Source organism: Schistocerca nitens, chromosome 9 (assembly GCF_023898315.1).
Source record: "Schistocerca nitens isolate TAMUIC-IGC-003100 chromosome 9, iqSchNite1.1, whole genome shotgun sequence".
Taxonomy (NCBI): Eukaryota; Metazoa; Arthropoda; class Insecta; order Orthoptera; family Acrididae; genus Schistocerca; species Schistocerca nitens.
Window position 1 is genome coordinate 419,987,911 of NC_064622.1, and position 19,014 is coordinate 420,006,924.

Genomic DNA, 19,014 nt, shown 5'->3' on the forward strand with positions numbered 1-19,014 from the left:
GAAATGACGCCTTTCAGTCACCTGAGTGGACATCGGTCCCTATCAGCCAACTTCCATGACTGGTGGCCGGAGTGTGGTGCGACAAAGGCAAACTTTAGAGCACAGTCTTTCGAGTTGGATCACACCCAACAGCTCTTTCGCACAACATTTTTGTATCTTTTTCTATTACTGAAAGTCAGAAAGTGAAATACATTATTTTTACTCTTCCATTGTAGCAAACTGATACTTCTAGCTTTTAGGGGAATGTAAATACATGTCAAGTATTGCACAACACATAGTAGATATTGACTGCTGTATCAAAACACTATTTCTGGGAAGCTGGATCTTCCCCCATGTGGTGAGAGGTAGTAATAGGTAATGAATCCAGGAACATTGTCGAACAATATTGTTTTTGTGGTGCAGGTGTTAATCGTGGGCAAAGGCATAATGTTACTTGATCGGAATGACCTCCACACCCACCTGTCAACGTTATTGCGACACTGTACTTGTTTCCCTCGTTTGTCTTTCCGGAGGTGCATTCGGCACTGGCTTCAATTTTCATAATAAATATTATTTGTCAAATCAACATCCCTCTTCTTCAAGACATTCTAATCATGCAGAGTAATAGCATCATTAGAAAATTTTGAATTGTTTCTCATACTTCATTCAGAGTTTGTGCTAAAAACTTACTGTTTGTCGAAAATTTTGAACTATCGTAGGCAAAAGAGCATCATGGATGCCCAGTATCGTACCTGTATTTTGTGAAGCTATCCTATTACTTACGAACAACAGACTCATTTCTCATATTATCTTATTTGTAATAACTTCTTATTAACTGGATAATTTGTATACGTCAGTGTCATAGATAATAACAGTGACCACTGCAGTAGTCCATTATCTCTGCCCGTCATACAGGTTGACTTTTCTAAACGAATATACGTTTCGAAACGACAAAGATATTAGTCATTGTCAACATAAATTGTGATTTACATATTGCTGATACGGCCTAACGTACTTACATGAAGTAATAAATGCAACCAAAATCACAAAATACAGTTACAATTTATTGAGGACTGGGTGAATACCAGGTAAGAAGTGAATGAAAATTTGTATTTGCTGTCGCTATAAGCAAGTCACAGGGACAAAAGTTTCCAAACGCAGGATCGTATTTATCATATCCATTCTTTACTTACAGGCAGTTGCATGTAGCCATTTCAGGACCAACTAAATCAACTAACATTTTCGTATCCCTTAAGGAAAATGAAAAATAAAAAGTTCATGAAGCTCAAATTCTTATACGATATATCATTTACAGCGAGGTATACTAAAGCTCTGGAAACAATTTCGTTCAAATTTTCTGTGTGGAAATATATAGAAAAGGGTGCGTCATAAATTTGATTATTATTTTTCTTTTTCGGTTTATTTTTAAAGAACTTTTTTCAGTTCACGCAACTGTCATCCTAACTACGATCTTATTCCAAATACTGTTGTTATTTAAAACTATGAAAGCGCTAAAGTTTCGTAAGGGCCCCTGATGAATAATAATGTCCAGCCGAATCGAACAACACTGTTGGAGGTTCTCTTGCAGTGAGAGAATATTTGGCAAATGGGCTGGCCTGTCCGTTTCTTGAGACGTAAATCCCATCGAGCACATGTGAGATCCATTAGGGAAACGTATTGCAGCATATCCACATTCACCAAGGACCATCCATCAGATCTCAGTCCTGCTGGTAGATAATCAAACGCCCTGCCACAAAAAATTATTATCAGCCTTACGGTCAGCATAGAGCAATAGAGCCTGCACTGTCATCAGTAAGAACCATGTCCCTCCATTTGTAAACTTGGGGACCATCAGGAAATGCCGACACGTTAGTGTAATTCTACTTTGAATGAAATTGTTATTTCCGTTCTTCTCATTGCGCACTTCTTTCTGTGACCTTCTCCAATACATTGTAGCAGTTCTTTCTATGAGTGGCCCACATTTCAGTTTACCATATTACTTGGCAAAGAGACATCTCACGAAAATTACAAACTTTTTGTCCATAAGGTTTGCAAAACAGCTATATTGCCATGACTTGGTACTCAAATAGCCAAGGTATTGAAGATACTGCAAAACATCATTCACAATAACATTCTACTCAGCTATTATGTTTCTCTACTCAACCGCGATCACAAGGCCATCTGCAATTATCTACCACAACACCAAGAATACCCCATACGCAGTCAGATAGTGATGATAACGCTACATACCAGTCCTGTTGTGAGACATGACGCAGGAATACGACATCATTTTTGTTCATCTCATCACATCTGGCTCTGCAGTTATTATCACCATTCAAAATTAATTTTTGTGCCTAAAATACACTACTGGCCATTAAAATTGCTACACCAAGATGAAATGCAGATGATAAATGGGTATTCATTGTACAAATATATTATGCTAGATCTGACATGTGAGTACATTTTCATGCAATTTGGGTGCATAGATCTTGAGAAATCAGTACCCAGAACAACCACCTCTGGCCATAATAGCGGCCTTGATACGCCTGGGCATTGTGTCAAATAGAGCTTGGATGGCGTGTACAGGTACAGCTGCCCATGCAGCTTCAACACGATACCACAGTTCATCAAGAGTAGTGACTGGCGTATTGTGACTAGTCAGTTGCTCGGACACCATTGACCAGACGTTTTCGATTGGTGAGAGATCTGGAGAATGTGTTGGCCAGGGCAGCAGTCGAACATTTTCTGTATCCAAAAAGGCCCGTACAGGACCTGCAACATGCAGTCATGTATTATCCTGCTGAAATGTAGGGTTTCGCAGGGATCGAATGTAGAGTAGACCCACGGGTCATAACACATGTGAAATGTAACGTCCACTGTTCAAAGTGCCATCAATGTGAACAAGATGTGACTGAGACTGACACCCATACCATCATGCCAGGTGATAATGCCAGTATAGCGATGACGAATACATGCTTCCAATGTGCGTTCACCGCGATGTCGCCAAACACGGATGCGACCATCATGATTCTGTAAACAGAACCTGGATTCATCCGAAAAAATGACGTTTTGCCTTTCGTGCACCCAGGTTCGTCGTTGAATACATCATTGCAGGCGTTCCTGTCTGTGATGCAGCGTCAAGGGTAACCACAGCCATGGTCTTCGAGCTGATAGTCCATGCTGCTGCAAACGTTGTCGAACTGTTCGTGCAGATGGTTATTGTCTTGCTAACGTCCCCATCTGTTGACTCAGGGATCGAGACATGGCTGCACGATACGTTACAGCCATGTGGATAAGATGCCTGTCATCTTGACTGCTAGTGGTACGAGGCCGTTCGAATCCAGCACGGCGTTCCATATTGCCCTCCTGAACCCACGGACTCCATATTCTGCTATCAGTCATTGGATGTCAACCAAATCGCGATAGGCTACAATCCAACCTTTATCAAAGTCGGAAATGTGATGGTATGCATTTCTGCTCCTTACATGAGGCATTACAACAACGTTTCACCAGGCAACCCAAACTTTCCTCATGTCAGCACATTGGAGGTGTCGCCACCGACCCCAACCTTGTGTGAATGCTCTTAAAAGCTAATCATTTGCATATCACAGCATCTTCTTCATGTCAGTTAAATTTCGCGTCTGTGGCACGTCATCTTCATGGTGTAGCAATCTTAATGGCCAGTAGTGTACCTGCTACATAATAGTACATCATTTTATTTATCAACATCAGTGTTGAAGTAACAGTAAATCTCATTGCACCTCTTGAAGTATTGTCACCTTGAGCCACACCTGCATGAATACTCTAAGCCACCTTTAGGTGCCTGGCAGAGGGTTCATCAAAACACTTTCACTATTCCTCTACCATTCCACTCTGTAAAAGTGAATGGAAAAAACAAACTTTGCTGAAAAGATGTCACTACTCTCAAAAACAGTTTCGTTTTCATGAATGGAATGATTAGTCATGTATCATGTCCATCTCTCTCTCTTCTAATTTTTGATAATACCAAATGAGCTGCCTTCTCTGTACTTTTTCAATGTCCTCTGTCAGTCCCATCTGGTAAGGGTACCTTACTGCACAGTCATACCCTAGCAGAGGATGGACAAGCAAAATGTAGGCAATCTTCTTAGTAGACCAGTTGCATCTTCTAAGTGCTCTGCCAGTAAAATGAACTCTTCGGTTTACCTCCCCCAAAATATTACCTATGTGATCATTCGAATTCCAAGAACATTGCATCATAATGATGAACAACAGAGGTACTGCAATATTGTAACCATCCACCGACACGTAGCAAGTGACTTTCAGTTAAAAATGTCACCCCTGTAGTTAACATACGAATGCCAGTTGTAAATGCATGGCTGTGGGTCACACTCAGATAGCCTAATGATAAAGTGACCACTCCCGATAAGTGGGAAATCCGCATTTGAGTCCTGTTACAGCACAAATTTTCATCATTGTCATTCAGCTATACAGCTGATGGTTGTCCATGCTGTGCCTGTTCTTTTCCACATGCATGCATGTCTAAAGGAACATTCCATTGTGCTTCAGAACAACAAAGCCACTGCAATATTTTATTTATCCACCAATACTGGGCTAGTGACTTTCAATTAAAATATCTCTCCTGTACCGGAATATACATAACAGATGTACAAGTGCAGGTTGATGACATATGGAAGTTTGGGTCTAGCCATGGAGAATTCTTGGGTAGCCTAATGGTAAACTGACAGCTATTAATAAGCCAGAAGTCTGCCGCAAGTCTAGGTCCGGCACAAAAAAATTTTCATTGTCACTCCATTATACAGCTAATGTTTGTCAATATTTGCAACTACAAATACATTTCGTGTACTTGTCTGACTCAGTTCTGTTGTCAAGTTGACAAGAAAATATCTTGAAGAAGCCTCTTCAGGGAGCTAAGAATTCATATACTTAGATGTCAGTACATATACTCCAATCCAGTACATGTCAGTTATACCGGTATTTCTGGTTGATGATAAAAGTGAATTTAGGGTGAATTCATAAATTCACTAACACAATATTAGAATTAAATGTAATTTTATATAGATTACATATCAATCTCTAGTATTCAGAATGGAGCTTATTTATTCTGGTGCAAAAAGTTATAATTGGTTATAAATTGATTTATGACAGGAAACTGAAAGTATCCAAATATTTAAAGTCAAAATAAAAGAATGTACTATCCATTCTATGTGCAGTGTACTCAAGGATACTCAAGAATACTCAATAATATAAATTGTGTTTATGTTTTCAAGTATGTAGGTAGCTGGTTGTGGTCTGCATAAAGTTGCTGAAACACTCTGAAGTGTTAAAACAAAAGAAGAAGAGCATAATATTCTAATTCCAAAGAAAGTAGATGTATATAGGTATGGATATTACCAAACAGTACATTTAATATGTGAAATACTAACATAAATTATTTGTCGAAGAATGAAAAAAATGGTAGATGCCGGCCTTGGGGAAGATCTGTTTGAATCCCAGACAAATGTAGGAACGTGTGAGGCAATATTGACTCTGTGGTATTTCTTAGAAGATAGATTAAGGAAAAGCAAACCCACATATACAGCATTTATAAACTTAAAGAAAGCTTTTGACAATGCTGATTGGAATAAAATTGTAATTGAGGCACAGCCTAAAAACAGGGAGCCAAAGGTTATTTACAACTTGTTCAGGAACCATATGTCGATTATGAGTCAGAGGGCATGAAAGGAAAGCAGTGGCTGAGAAGAGAGTGAGATGGGGTTGTAGCCTATCCCTGATATTGTTCAATCTGTATATTTAGTAAGCAGTAAAGAAACCAAAGAAAAATTAGGAGTGGGAAATAAAGACCAATGAGAAGAAATAAAAACTTAAAGATTTGCTAGTGAGATTGTAATTGTCAGAGACAGCAAAGAACTTAGAAGAGCAGAATGGACAGTGTCATGAAAGGAGGTTAAAAGATGAACATTAACAAAATCAAAACAAGGATGAGGGAATGTAGTCAGGTGATGCAGATGGAATTAGATTAGGAAATGAGACATTTAAAGTATTAGATGAGTTTTGCTGTTTGAGCAGCAAAATAACTAATGATGGTCAAAGTGAGAGGATGTAAAATGTGGATTGGCAGTGGCAAGAAAAGTGTTTCTAAAGAAGAGAAATTTATTAATGTTGAACATAGATTTAAATTTTAGGAAGTATTTTTCTGGAAGTATTTCTATGGAGTGTAGTTCTGTATGTTTGTGGATGATAAACACTTTAGACAGGAAGAAACAGAGGCTTTTGAAATGTGGTGCTGCAGAAGAATACTCAAGACTGGATGGGTAGGTCATGTAACTAATGAGGAATTACTGAATAAAAATGGAGAAAAAAGAAGTTTGTGGCACTGCATGACTAGAAGAAGGAATTGGCTGATGGGACACATTCTGACATGTCAAGGGATCAAAAATTTAGTATTAGAGGGAAGTGCAAGGGAGGGAGGCCAAGAGATGAATACAGTACTCAGGTTCGAAAGGATGTAGCATACAGTAGCTATTTAGAGATGCAGAGCCTTGTGTGAGATAGAGTAATGTGGAGAGCTGCATCAAGCCAGTCTTCAGGCTGTGTGTGGCATAATGCAGTAGATTTTCATGGTTTAACCATGGACCAAGAACTGTGGTGTTCCTCAGCAGGCCAGAGGTCACAGGCGATGGATTTCAGGAATTGCGACTGTCACAATGCAAGTACATTGAACAGTGCAGAATTTTATAGTCATTTTATTTATTCTATTACATTTTGGCACTTCAAAAGTAGTTTATATTTTAAAAGTATGGATGATAAGACAAAGAAAATTGTGGTAGTCACTGCAGTTTGTATGATACGTATTTATTGAAAGAAAACTCACACGATACCTGTAGAATAATTGCCATAACACAGTGGATAATAACCGACAATAACAGACGTAGTAGAAGCAGTATTTTATTGGCAGGCACTCAGTGTTGATTTACACAACTCTTCCTCAGCTTACATATTTCCTTCAAGAGGCTTACTTTTTTCTGAGGTTATTTCTGGAAGTAGTGAAGGAATTTTAAATCTGTCTTGTGACTCCAGCACAATGCCTATTTTTGTCATCAATGTGTTTTGCTTTATTGAAATAAAATAACATCAGTGGTCTGAATGAAACATATATACCATTTTGCTTGCTGTCTCCATCTAAAAACAGTTCATTACAAAAGATGTTGATGTTATTACTTAACATTTTTGTTCAGAAGTTTATAAATGCAGAAGTCCTTACATTTTTTATCAACTTACATCTTTCCTTACTCTTGAGATCAATATTTGTCAGGGAAAAATGCTTAAAACTTATCTGGAAATCAGAGAAATATCAGGGAATTTCACATGAGGAACCTTGTGGCAACCCTGGAGAAATATTAAGAAACACTTGCCTCGATAATTCAAAAACCTACAAATGATTACAATCCACAAAAATCAAACCCCCTTGGACAAAAAAGGATATTGGAGGGTGGGTCAGACTTCAATATAGGATTCTTTTTCGAATAGATGATTAATTATGTATCATAACAATTGTTTTACCATTGTCATTACACACATACCTTGACCTTTCAGAATCATCCCCAATAAAACAATTCACTCCAGTTTTGTAAAGCTAAATTTTACAATCCAGCAAAACAGTGGTAAAACAATCAAAATTTTAAATACCCTTGTGTGGTTTGCATGATTAGGCTTATAAATGTCATTAATACCTTAAGCAACCACAATGTTGTAATTTCTGCCCCAAGTAAGCTATCCAAAAACATCTCTAGAGACAATACCTCCAGTTACTTTCAAGTAGCAAGCATAATAGATTCAAAAACCAAGAACATCATGAAACACTTAAACTAGAACAACTTGACATTACAAACAGAATTAATTTCTTCACCCTCCTAGGCGTACTACTTGTATTGCAGTGTTCTGGACCTGCCGCGGAGCTCAATCAACATGCCCACTGCTTCACAGGTGACATGTTGCACAACACTACATGATCAAAACACAGCCCACTGCTTCACAGTCTGTCATTGAGACCAGTGTTACGTCAACACCGATTTATAAACTTCGACAACAGTAAATTTACCAATTAATAATATGCCAATTAAGGATCCTCTGACTGCTGTGGTGCCAGCTTATAGACATGTAGACTTGCTAAGGTGAGTGCAACATTGCACAACATTAGGAGTGAAAGGTCAACAGTGTCTTTCATTAACTGGTAATCACAGGTCAGTGACAAGGCTCATATTAACCTCCGTGTCTTAACCTAAACAAGCAAAGCGAATGTCAAGGAGTAAAGTTCATCACCTCAGCAGATGAGTATGAGTTCCAGATAATTCTATCAAATGGTCAGACAGTTTAACAGTCAGAGGTCACCATAATTTAATCAATACATCCACTCACCAGAAAAGGAAGTTCAAACAACAACAGTTCACAGCAACTCATGTTATGCCTCTGCCTGATGGAAACATTTATACCGACTGGCCCATTAGTCAAATGTACTCTGCTCCCCTCCCACTGTACTGGTGTTGGCTGACCACACTGTTTTTGATCAGCGCCCTCTGTCCATAGTTATGAGACCTCCAAGAGATATTGCAGCTCAACAATTCACATTGCTCTAAAAGCCTGCTGCTTGTGTACCTACTGTGGGCTGAGTACATACTCTTTGGTCCTGCAATAGACTCATTGGAAAATTGATACAGCTTTATCAATAACACATAGTGAAACTTTACATTTTGTATCCCGCCTGGATAGGCAGTGTGTGGATCTGGTCCTGTGAACTGCTTCTGTAATGTAGGCCGAGAGTGAAGGAGGCAAGTAGGAGCAGGAGAAGTGAAGCACTTTGGTACTGCATGTAACTGTAACACTTTTAATAGACTCAAAAACACAAGTAAATATCAAATGCATACATAACTTTGGCTAGGATGAGCACATAGGTGTAAAGCTGTATTCCATGTCTAATCCTGTGAAGTTAGGATGACTGTTCTGTATAATATCAAAACTAACAAGTACACGTTGCTCTCCAAACTCTAACTGAACATAACTAATACAAAGCCACAATAGCAAGTTAACCCACATTTTAGTAGAAGCAACGTTTCCAGGCCATCTGCTCCTGATGAAAAAGGGCCAGAAATCAAGACGGCACTCAGTGAGCTCCACAATGTCGGCCAGAGGGTGCTGTGGTCGGCGTAGTTAGTCTTCTTTTGGAGTGCAAACTTATGAGAGCGTGCACCTACATTGTGGCATCGTACCTATAGTTGCCACACCCCTCCCCCTAAAACAGTGCACCGTCATGGAATAGGGCTTCCGACGGTGGGGGGGAGAAACCCAGGGGCAGCGCAATTTAGGGGGCGGACAGCTGAATTGCTGGGACGTGCTGCCCACCTGCATCCCTAAATTTCTTGTGAGGGGGCAAGGAAAATGCCTTGCAAAACCTGCCTGGGACGTGCACCACCACTGGGTATGCTCAGACGCATAGGCAGAGCAACAACCTCCATACACGACGGTGGTGGTGTGACATCAGCCTCAGCGACCATCGGCTCAGGCACCACAGAGGAATACTACAGCGACGGCAGCTGGAGGTGGGGCCGTGGCAGTGATGAGAGGCACCCACCCGCTGCAGCAGACTGGACCTGCGGCACAGTCAGGGGAGCCTGTGCCGTAGGCGCGAGCAGCGGTGGCGCCATTGTATGAGTCGTGGGCTGTGGCAGCAGAAACCGTGAAGCATCCAATTCTGCCAGAAAAGAACCAGCAGCAAAAAATTGAGGACGTAACAGAAAATATCTGGTTTCGGTGTCACTTGACAGTGCCAGAGGGACCAGAAATCACAAACAAGGCATGGCCAAGCTGGCGAAGAATGCGCACCTGCTCCCAGTGCTGCCTGACAGAGAAAACATGATAGAAAAGCAAATCATGTGGTGCCCAGCCAGAACAAGGCAAAGCAGTGGAAGCGTGCAGCAGCAGGTGCAACATCTGCAATACCGACCGATGTGCGCGGCCATATAGCAGTTCCACTGGGGAACGGGCGCCACATGGCTGGGAGCGATATGAAGCAAGGAAATTCCATAGCACATACTTGCTAGAGTGTGTGGGAAGCAACTTGTTCATCTGTGACTTAAACGTACGCACAAAGGGTTCAACCTCGTCATTCGTCTGGGGGTAGAACGGGGCTGAGGTCAGATGGCGAATTCCATTAGCAGCACAGAACACTTAAAACTCAGAGGACACAAATTATATGCCATTGTCGGAGACAATGACTTCATGAAGGCTCTCAGTGCAGAAAATAGACGTCAAGGTCTGAATAGTACTGGCAGATGTGGTACAAGACATAGGTACAACAAAAGGAAAGTTGCCGTAAGCATCAATGACTATCAACCAGCGGGTGTCCCAGAAAGAACCCGAGAAATAATTATGAACACGCTGCCAAGGTGCAGTAGGAGTCAGCCATGTGAAGAAGCACTGGCAGGGAGCAGATTGGTGCTCCACGCAAGAGCGACAATTAAGAAGCTAATTCTCAATTTTTGTTATCAATACCGACCCAAGTGCAGTGACGACACGCTAATTGCTTCATCTGCACTATACTCCAATGACCAGCGTGCAGTAAGCAGAGGATTTCCAACTGCAATGAACGAGGTACAACCACATGAGACTGATCAGTGTCAGTTTGTAACAAAATAACACCGTGGTGTACAGACAAGTTATGACGCTGCACAAAGTAACATCGAACAAGGGGATAACTAATATGCATAGCACGCAGAAGCCATTGAGTGCGAATATACTGGAAGCAATCTGCAAATAAGCAACGGCGGCTGTCGCGAAAGCAATGCAATGAAAATCCAACGGAAACCATCAGTGAAAACCTTATCTTGCAAATCAATGAACATGCATCACAACCCATAGCTAGACGAGACAAAGCATTGGCATTGTCATGCTGGGCGGTAGGACAAAACAAAATTTCATAATTGTAGTTAGACAAAAACAAAGACCAACGTTGCAACTTTTGGGCAGTATGGGCCAGAACTGGCTTTGACGAGTGAAACAAGAAAGTCAAAGGCTTATGGTCGGTGACCAAATAGAACTTCCAACCGTACAAAAAATCATGAAATTTTGTCACTCCATATACAATAACTAAACCATCTTTCTCGATTTGAGAATAGTTTTACTGGGCAGAATTGAGTAATTTAGACACAAAAGTGACCGGGGGGTCAACAGAAGTAATGCGGTGCAACAGAACAGCTCTGATGCCGTGAGAAGATGCATTGACAGCCAAAACAACTGGATTTTTAGGGATCGGAAGGAATCAGTGATCATTCAACAGGGTAGATTTGAGCTTGTGGAAAGCAGTGTCACAGTCCAAAGATCAAACAAAAGGAACGTTCCTACGCCGAAGGCGATGTAAAGGTGCTGCAATGTGCACGGCATTTGGTATAAACCAAACATAATATGTAATTCTGCCCAACACAGACTGAAGTTCTTTCAAGTTCCAGGGTGCTGGCAGGTCCCTGATTGCACGGAGATGTGATGGTGACGGGTGGATACCCTGTCCATTAATCGTATGTCCTAAATACCGAATCTCAGTTTGAAAAAAATTGGCCTTGTCTCTGTTACACTTGAGTCCTGCCTGCAAAAGTACAGTAAATAAAGCATGCAAATTCTGCAGATGTTTTTCAGGGGTGTGACCTGATACCACAATATCGACCATATAATTGGAACAACCAGGGACATTGGCACACAACTGCTGCAAGTACAACTGAAAAATAAAAGGAGTTGAAGCACAACTAAACGAAAGGTGGCGAAACTTGAACAATCCAAGGTGGGTGTTGCTAACAAAATATCGCCGCAACTGTTCATTGAGTGGAATTTGAAACTATGCGTCCCGCAAGTCAATTGTGGAAAAGAATTTAACCGCACCAAGCTTAACAAAAATGTCTTCAGGACATGATAAGGAAAACGTAGCTACCACCATCTGGGGATTGACTGTAGACTTAAAGTCAGAACAAATACTGAGACGACCATTTTGTTTTTTCACACACGCTATAGGCAAAGCCCTTTGCAAAGCAGAAACAGGTTCAACGACACCACTGTCTTGCAAATGCTGAAGTTCAGCAGCCACGGCGTCACGCTGTGCATGTGGTTCCGGGCGTGCGCGCCGGAAAATAGGCATGGCATTGTCTCTAACTAAAATATGCGATGCCAAGTCTGTGGCACAGCCAAGGCCCTCAGGAAAGAGTTCATAAAAATCATCGCATAGTGTGGTCACACTGTCTGCATGGTCACAAACGTTGACGCAAAGTACATTGTCCTGAACGGCGAGGTAAAAAAGTTCAAATGCGTCCATGCCAAAAATGTTCGGAGCATTACTACAGTGGAGCACATGAAAAGACACAGTTATTGTCATCGCACTATACGTGGCTTGCAAACTACACACGCCTAGCATTGAGATTTCCTGTCCAGGGAATGCAGTCAGTGTGGAATGCAAACAACAAAGTGGGGACAAACCAAGCAAGTCATATGTTGATCTGTTGAGTAAAGAAACAGATGCACCAGTGTCCACCTGCATGCGATCAGAACGTCCACAAATGTTGAAAGTCACAAAAAGTTTATTCACATCGCGCTGAATGTGGGAGGAAGCATCTGGCAAAACTTGTTCATGCATACTACGAGCTGTAGAAGCAAGTGAAGTAGAAAGCTTTCATATGCTGGTGATGGGGAACTACGATCATGGCAGTTTCCGTTGCAGTGACGCCCACACGAACATGAAACGGTCTGAGAATTAGAGTGTCTCTTACTACACACAGCTTGCACATGTCCTTTCTTATTGCAAAAATAACACTCTGCATGACAGGATGGGCACTGTCCTGTGGGTGGGCACGGAAAAATTTGTAGCGTGCAGCCACTGCATTTACACTGACACAGAAGTGGGATTTTAAAGCTGCTATCACTATGGCAAAAGTTTTAGTTTCTGGATGTGCGGGTGGTGGGAAACAATTTTATAAGCACAGGGTATAAGACAACAACGATGTTGGCAATGAGAAAGGCAAGCTGCTCTGTACCTGGTATGTTGTATGCGGTGAGTTGAGCCTCAAGCTGTGCGATGTATTCTGGTCAGCGCTCCGAGTCTGGATTGAAGGCACGAAATGATACAGGCGGAGGCGTCGATGCAGTTTATAGTGTGAAAAGTCCATTCACAGCAGCAAGCAGTGGTGTCATTTGCTGAGCATGAAACTGTACAATATCGGACAGTGAAGCCATTGTTGACACATAATTATTTCTTAGATCGAAGGGTGGGAATGCACATTCACTCAGTCACACGGAGATAGCAAAAAAAACATAAAGCAGTACCAAACAAAAAAGAAAGGTAAGAGGAGAAAAAAATTTATCCCATCCTCGTCGCCACTTTTCTGTATTCCGCCGGGATAGGCGGTGCCTGGGTCTGCTCCTGTGAACTGCTTCTATAATACAGGCCGAGAGTGAAGGAAGCGAGTAGGAGCAGGAGAGGTGAAGCACTGCGGCACTGCATGTAACTTTAACACTTTTAATAGAGTCAAAAACACAAGTAAATATCAAATGCATACATAACTTTGGCTAGGATGAGCACATAGATGTAAAGCTGTAGTCCATGTCTCATCCTGTGAAGTTTGGATGACTGTTCTGTATAATCTCAAAAACTAACAAGTACTTGTTGCTCTCCAAACTCTAACTGAACCTAACTAATACAAAGTCTCAATAGTTAGCTAGCCCACTCGGTAGCAGAAGCAATATTTCCAGGCGGTCTACTCTTGATGAAAACAGGCCAGAAATCATGACGGCACTCACTGAGCTCCACAGCATCGACCAGAGGGCTCTGTGGTTGGCATAGTGAGCCTTCCCTTGTAGTGCCAACTTATGTATGAGAGCATGAACCTACGTTGTGGCATCGTAACTATCGATGCCATATAACATAACATTCAAAACATTTAGAATATGTGTAGTACAATACCGCACCCATTTCATCATCAGAATACTAAAACTACAGAGGTACTGTACAGTTTGATAGACAAACATATAAATTAACGTAGAAATTTTGAAGCAGAGGTGATTTATTTTATAACTTTTTACCTTAAATTCTTGCTTAATTTGTATTTTTTTTTTTTTTTTCAAATTTTATATGGTTCACTGTCCAGCTGAAATCTCTTTAAATGTACACATCATTGTGAACTCTTTCCACTCATTTTGAAGGCCCAGAGTTTGGCTGAGGTACCTCTGTCATTGTTCTCAGTTACACTTTTTCTCAGCGCACATATACATGAATAACATGGAGAAATACATAAAACATACTGTATTAGTAAAGCAAGACAGCTTACTTCTAATCCTTCTTTATAAAATGATTAAAATCCAATTATGTATGAAATACAAGATTTCAGTTATATATAAGCTTTTTACATAATAATGAAGAAAAACTAAACTCCGTCTAAACATGCTGTGGAAGACCCAACACTATCAACCAACCACTGTAGCAACATCAGCCTAAAGGCATTGTCCAATGTATATATGGAGGTGTGTGGAGTCAGCATAGCATTCTCCCAGCCTGTGTCAGTTTACCTAATCAAAATGCTTACCACACTTCAAAGAGCTTAACTTTGTTAATCTGATGCGAATCAATGTATTCACCACAGCAAGGCCAATGGCACAAAATTATGGATAAATAACAAAGGCTGTATACAGTGCTTATAAATGTGTCATTCAAAAAATGATTATGCATCCTTCAGGGCAGAAACTTATACCGTGGTAAAGATGTAGAAGATGGATGACCAAAACTGGGAGAGAATTCTAGGACAGAAAGGATGGAGATGTTGGATGACCATCCTGGAACAGAACCGTAGGACAGGAAAGATGTAGATGATGGGTGACCAAGCTGGGACAGAATGCCGAGACAGGAAAGATGTACATATGAGTGGACCAGGAAACAAAGAATCATTACACCCAGGTAAGGAAGTATTACAACAACATACTTTATTCACTAATTTACACTGAACCCCTACTTAATTACTTGAATCATTGTTTAAAGTATTTTCAATTTGGCAGCTGACACCTCTTTATGTGGGGTCAACAACGATGATATGCGCAGGGTTGGAGTCCCATGCAGCACAGAACTATAAATTGTATTACCTCTACCAGAAAATTTGCATATCTCACTACTGGTGAAGAGACAATAAACATTTCATGTCTCTTTGTAGTTACAAGAAAATAGTGAAAGGTACAAGGTTCGAATCCCTGCTATGCAAAAATCATTTGTATTGTCATTCCAGGTTCCAGTATCCTGCTATTGGTGAACACATTTAATATCTGACACCTGATCAATTCATGTAGGTACTGAGTTCTACTCCTCATCCATCACCACAACTTCACTTCATGGGGTTTCGCACTTGTGCGTTGCACTTTATTACATACCTTCTGTGGTTACTTCTCAGGCCCAATAAAAGCGTCATGGGGTTGCCAGTGCAGTGTGAAATGTATTGCCATTTATCTCCAGGTCTGGACATTTAGCCTTGTAAACCAATACCGGTGAACACTTCGATAGCATATGCGTCTTTATGCCTAGTAGAGTCTCAATCAGACATGCAAGCTATGTTTTATTAACAGTGGGTTCAAATTCGTATCACGAACAACAACTCATGTCATTTAATGAGCAGGACAAGACTTCTGAAGTGTCACATATTCTATTGAAGTTTAATTTAAAAGCATTAGGGACTGTCTCATCTACAATAACTTGTTTTCTGTCTTCATATAGTGGAGATGCTGAGTCGAAGATAAGCATGACAAAAGGACTGTCACAATATAAGCTTTTGGCCAACAAGGCCTTTGTTGAAAATAGATCACACACACACACACAGACACACACACACACATACACAAGACTACAGCCTCTGGCAGCTGAAGCCACACATACTGTTACATTCCATCATGGATTTTCTATTGTTTGATAACTTGTTTTCTAATATTTGTTGTATGATGGTATTAGTTTACATCTCGACTGACTGCCATAATGAGCAGTGTCATCCAGTGGTCTCTTGCGGTAGTCATTGTGTATAGTCAGAAGGCTGAACTAACAGGATTTTGATGTTCAGAGGAGATGCAACATAGCTATGTTACATTGGTTGTATTCAGGAGTGGCCCGCTGATTTTGCTGTCAGGTGTACCTCATGTTAAGTGCAGCTTTAAATGTCAGCACATCGCACCACTATGGTTTGCAAAAGTCAGGTTATATGCGGAACATGTGGTTCAGCTGCTCATGAATGATGTCCTAAACGAATACCCCACACATGTGTGTAAATTACCATTCATTTTGGAGGAAGCAAAATGGTATTTCAAGAAGAGTACAGAATCCAGTAGCTAAAGTTTACCAACACATCTCATACTTTGAGGTGAAGAAGACACAAGGCCACACAGCCCCCTACTTCAGTGAATTCCTTCATCTCGAAACTGTACCAGCCTGTACAAAAGACTTGTAGTGGCAACCAGACACTGACAGCTGAAAAGAGTGCAACCTACAGTTATATATGTACCCTCAAACTTTCAACATACAACTGAAACAATGGTGGCTGCAGAACATATTGTTGGGAAGAATAATACACCTTCATGGTAGAGAGAAACAGAAAAAAATCTGTTAAAACAGCCTTACCAATGTCCCAAAACTTGAACCTGAGGATGAGAAACAACAGACCAGAAAAAAATAAGTCCAAAACCATCAGGCTATGCGATCTTCTTCCTGTCTGATGGATCAGATGATGACCATGTTATAGGTTGTATCAATGTCGATGACTGCCTTGGAGATCAGCAAGTTCCTCTCACACTCCCTCTCCCTCGTTGCAGACTCCCCACCAAGGAGGAATAACAATGGGAAAACAGCAAAAAAACCTCACTGCTAAGGCAGCTTTCATACTACAGTGGGAAATCAATTGGTTTTGGGCACATGTGGTGGGTCTATGACTATTAGCTCAGGGAAGACCAAAGTGTGTAATTTTTCAGCAGATACTTTTTAAGCTATATGACACCCTTGGACTACATGGTTGTGGCTAGCACAAAAAATATGACCTTAGGACAGAGAAGGCTGAAGAAGGAGTGACTATTTTTGTAAACAACACAGACCTGAACAGAGGGTGGAGCAGTCACTGCAGCAATGCATTAGTGTCGTTCTTTATCTTTCTGCGTGCTCCCCATCCCACATGCACACTGCTCACTGGAAAGTGGTTGATGACTTTTACTGGTGATCACTTCTTGATCTAGATTCACCTTCCAGACAGAGTGGTGCCCGGAATAAAACTGGCATTACAGGTGCTATGTAAGGCAAGCAGGAAAGCGGTACAGTTTGCAAAAGTCACCCAGAACTAGGTTTCTGGGTGACTTTTCTAAACTGTACCGCTTTCCCTAAATCACTCCAGTCCTTTCCCTTCACCCCTCTTCCTTCCCCTTCAACACTTCTGCCAGAAGAGGGAGCCACTGCCTCCAAAAGCCTGTGAAAGTTAAACATTTTTGTTCATATATTTCCATTCCACCGCTTGGAGAGTAGATTTTTTATCTGTCCATTTACATTTTAATCTAATATAATCTTGACAGTAGATCAACCTATGTTCTTCTTTGTTTGCAGACAACTTCTTCATCTTTTCTTCCTCCTCCATCATTGCAACAACATTTACAGAACTTCAGTTGCCTGTAATTTTCTTAATTTATTTCACAACTGATTTTGAAGCTTAAAATTTCATCTTCAGATGCCACCAAATAATTATCATAGGAGCACCAACCAGTACCCATCTGGACAGCATCTCACACACACATGTACCCATCTGGACAGCATCTTACACACACACGATCATGAACCCTAGCTTCTGAAGCTGACATTCTGGATTCAGTAATCAGAGACTGTGGTCAAATGTGTGTGAGAGTTGCGTTTGTATGATTGCCTGTGTGCATGTATGTTGTCTGTTTCTGATGAAGGCCATTTTGGCCAAAAGATTACTTGCTACCAGTCTTTTCGTTGAGTCCATATGTGACTCAGAATCTCTGCTCTTTACAGTGAGTTACCGCTATCCTGTTCATAATATTTTCATTATTCCATCCTGGATTTTCCATTGTTTAATATTAAACAAAGGGTAGATTGCTACTCAACATATAATGGAGATGTTCAAGTCCCAGATAGGCACAAAAAAGGACTGCTAAACAAGTAAGTGTGTGGCCAAAAGACCTCCTTCTGAATTGGACAATACACACACACACACAAATATACACACAAACACACGCATATTTGCAAACACAACACACACATGACCACTGTCTCTGGTTGCTGAGGCCAGAGTTGCATTTCCATGATTGTGTGTTGTGTGTAATTCAGAAGAAGGCCTTTTGGCTTTAAGATTACTTACTTAGCAGTCTTTTTGTTGTGTCTGTCTGTGACACATCATCTCCACTATAAGGAGAGTACCAATTTATTCTTTACATAATATCGTTGATGTACTAAACATGGTCTACACCTAAGAAGGGAAAAGATAAATTGACTGACCTTGAAAGTTATGCACAAGGGGCCACAATCAAGCAAAGCAAAATCCCTGTTGTTATTAGCGTCAGTGGGGAGCTCTTTTAGGTTAGCGAAAGAGTCAGGCAACCTGTTGTGAAAGAAGTTACTAGTATTCGACAATATTGTATAATATTACATTGGTGTCATGTGTGTTTTCGTTCATAATGTATAAAATATTCTACCAAGAACTCATGGAACAGTCCATCAATGCAAATGTTTTACAATGCATAGAAAAATAATGTTAGCTTCTTCATCAGGACATTAGAGGACTGAGTAATAAGGTAAAATGGATCCTCATTTGCTTCAAAAAGTTAGCGAGAGCTGTGTTTTGTGCCTGTCTGAACACTAAATGACATCACAGTTAAAGCAGTTATATATAAAGGCTGCACTCTGGCATCTTAATCTTACTTATGTAGAACTAATGTGCATGAAGGATAAGATTCTACATAATTATATAAAGGCAGAACACA

The 19,014-nt window shown here is 40.7% G+C and overlaps 1 protein-coding gene across 1 annotated transcript in view; it reads left to right on the forward strand.

Moving 5' to 3' along the window:
- The window catches only part of LOC126204286 (numb-like protein), a 434,856-nt gene that overhangs the window by 191,783 nt on the left and 224,059 nt on the right, over window positions 1–19,014 (forward strand). The gene's annotated exons all lie outside the window — the stretch shown is intronic.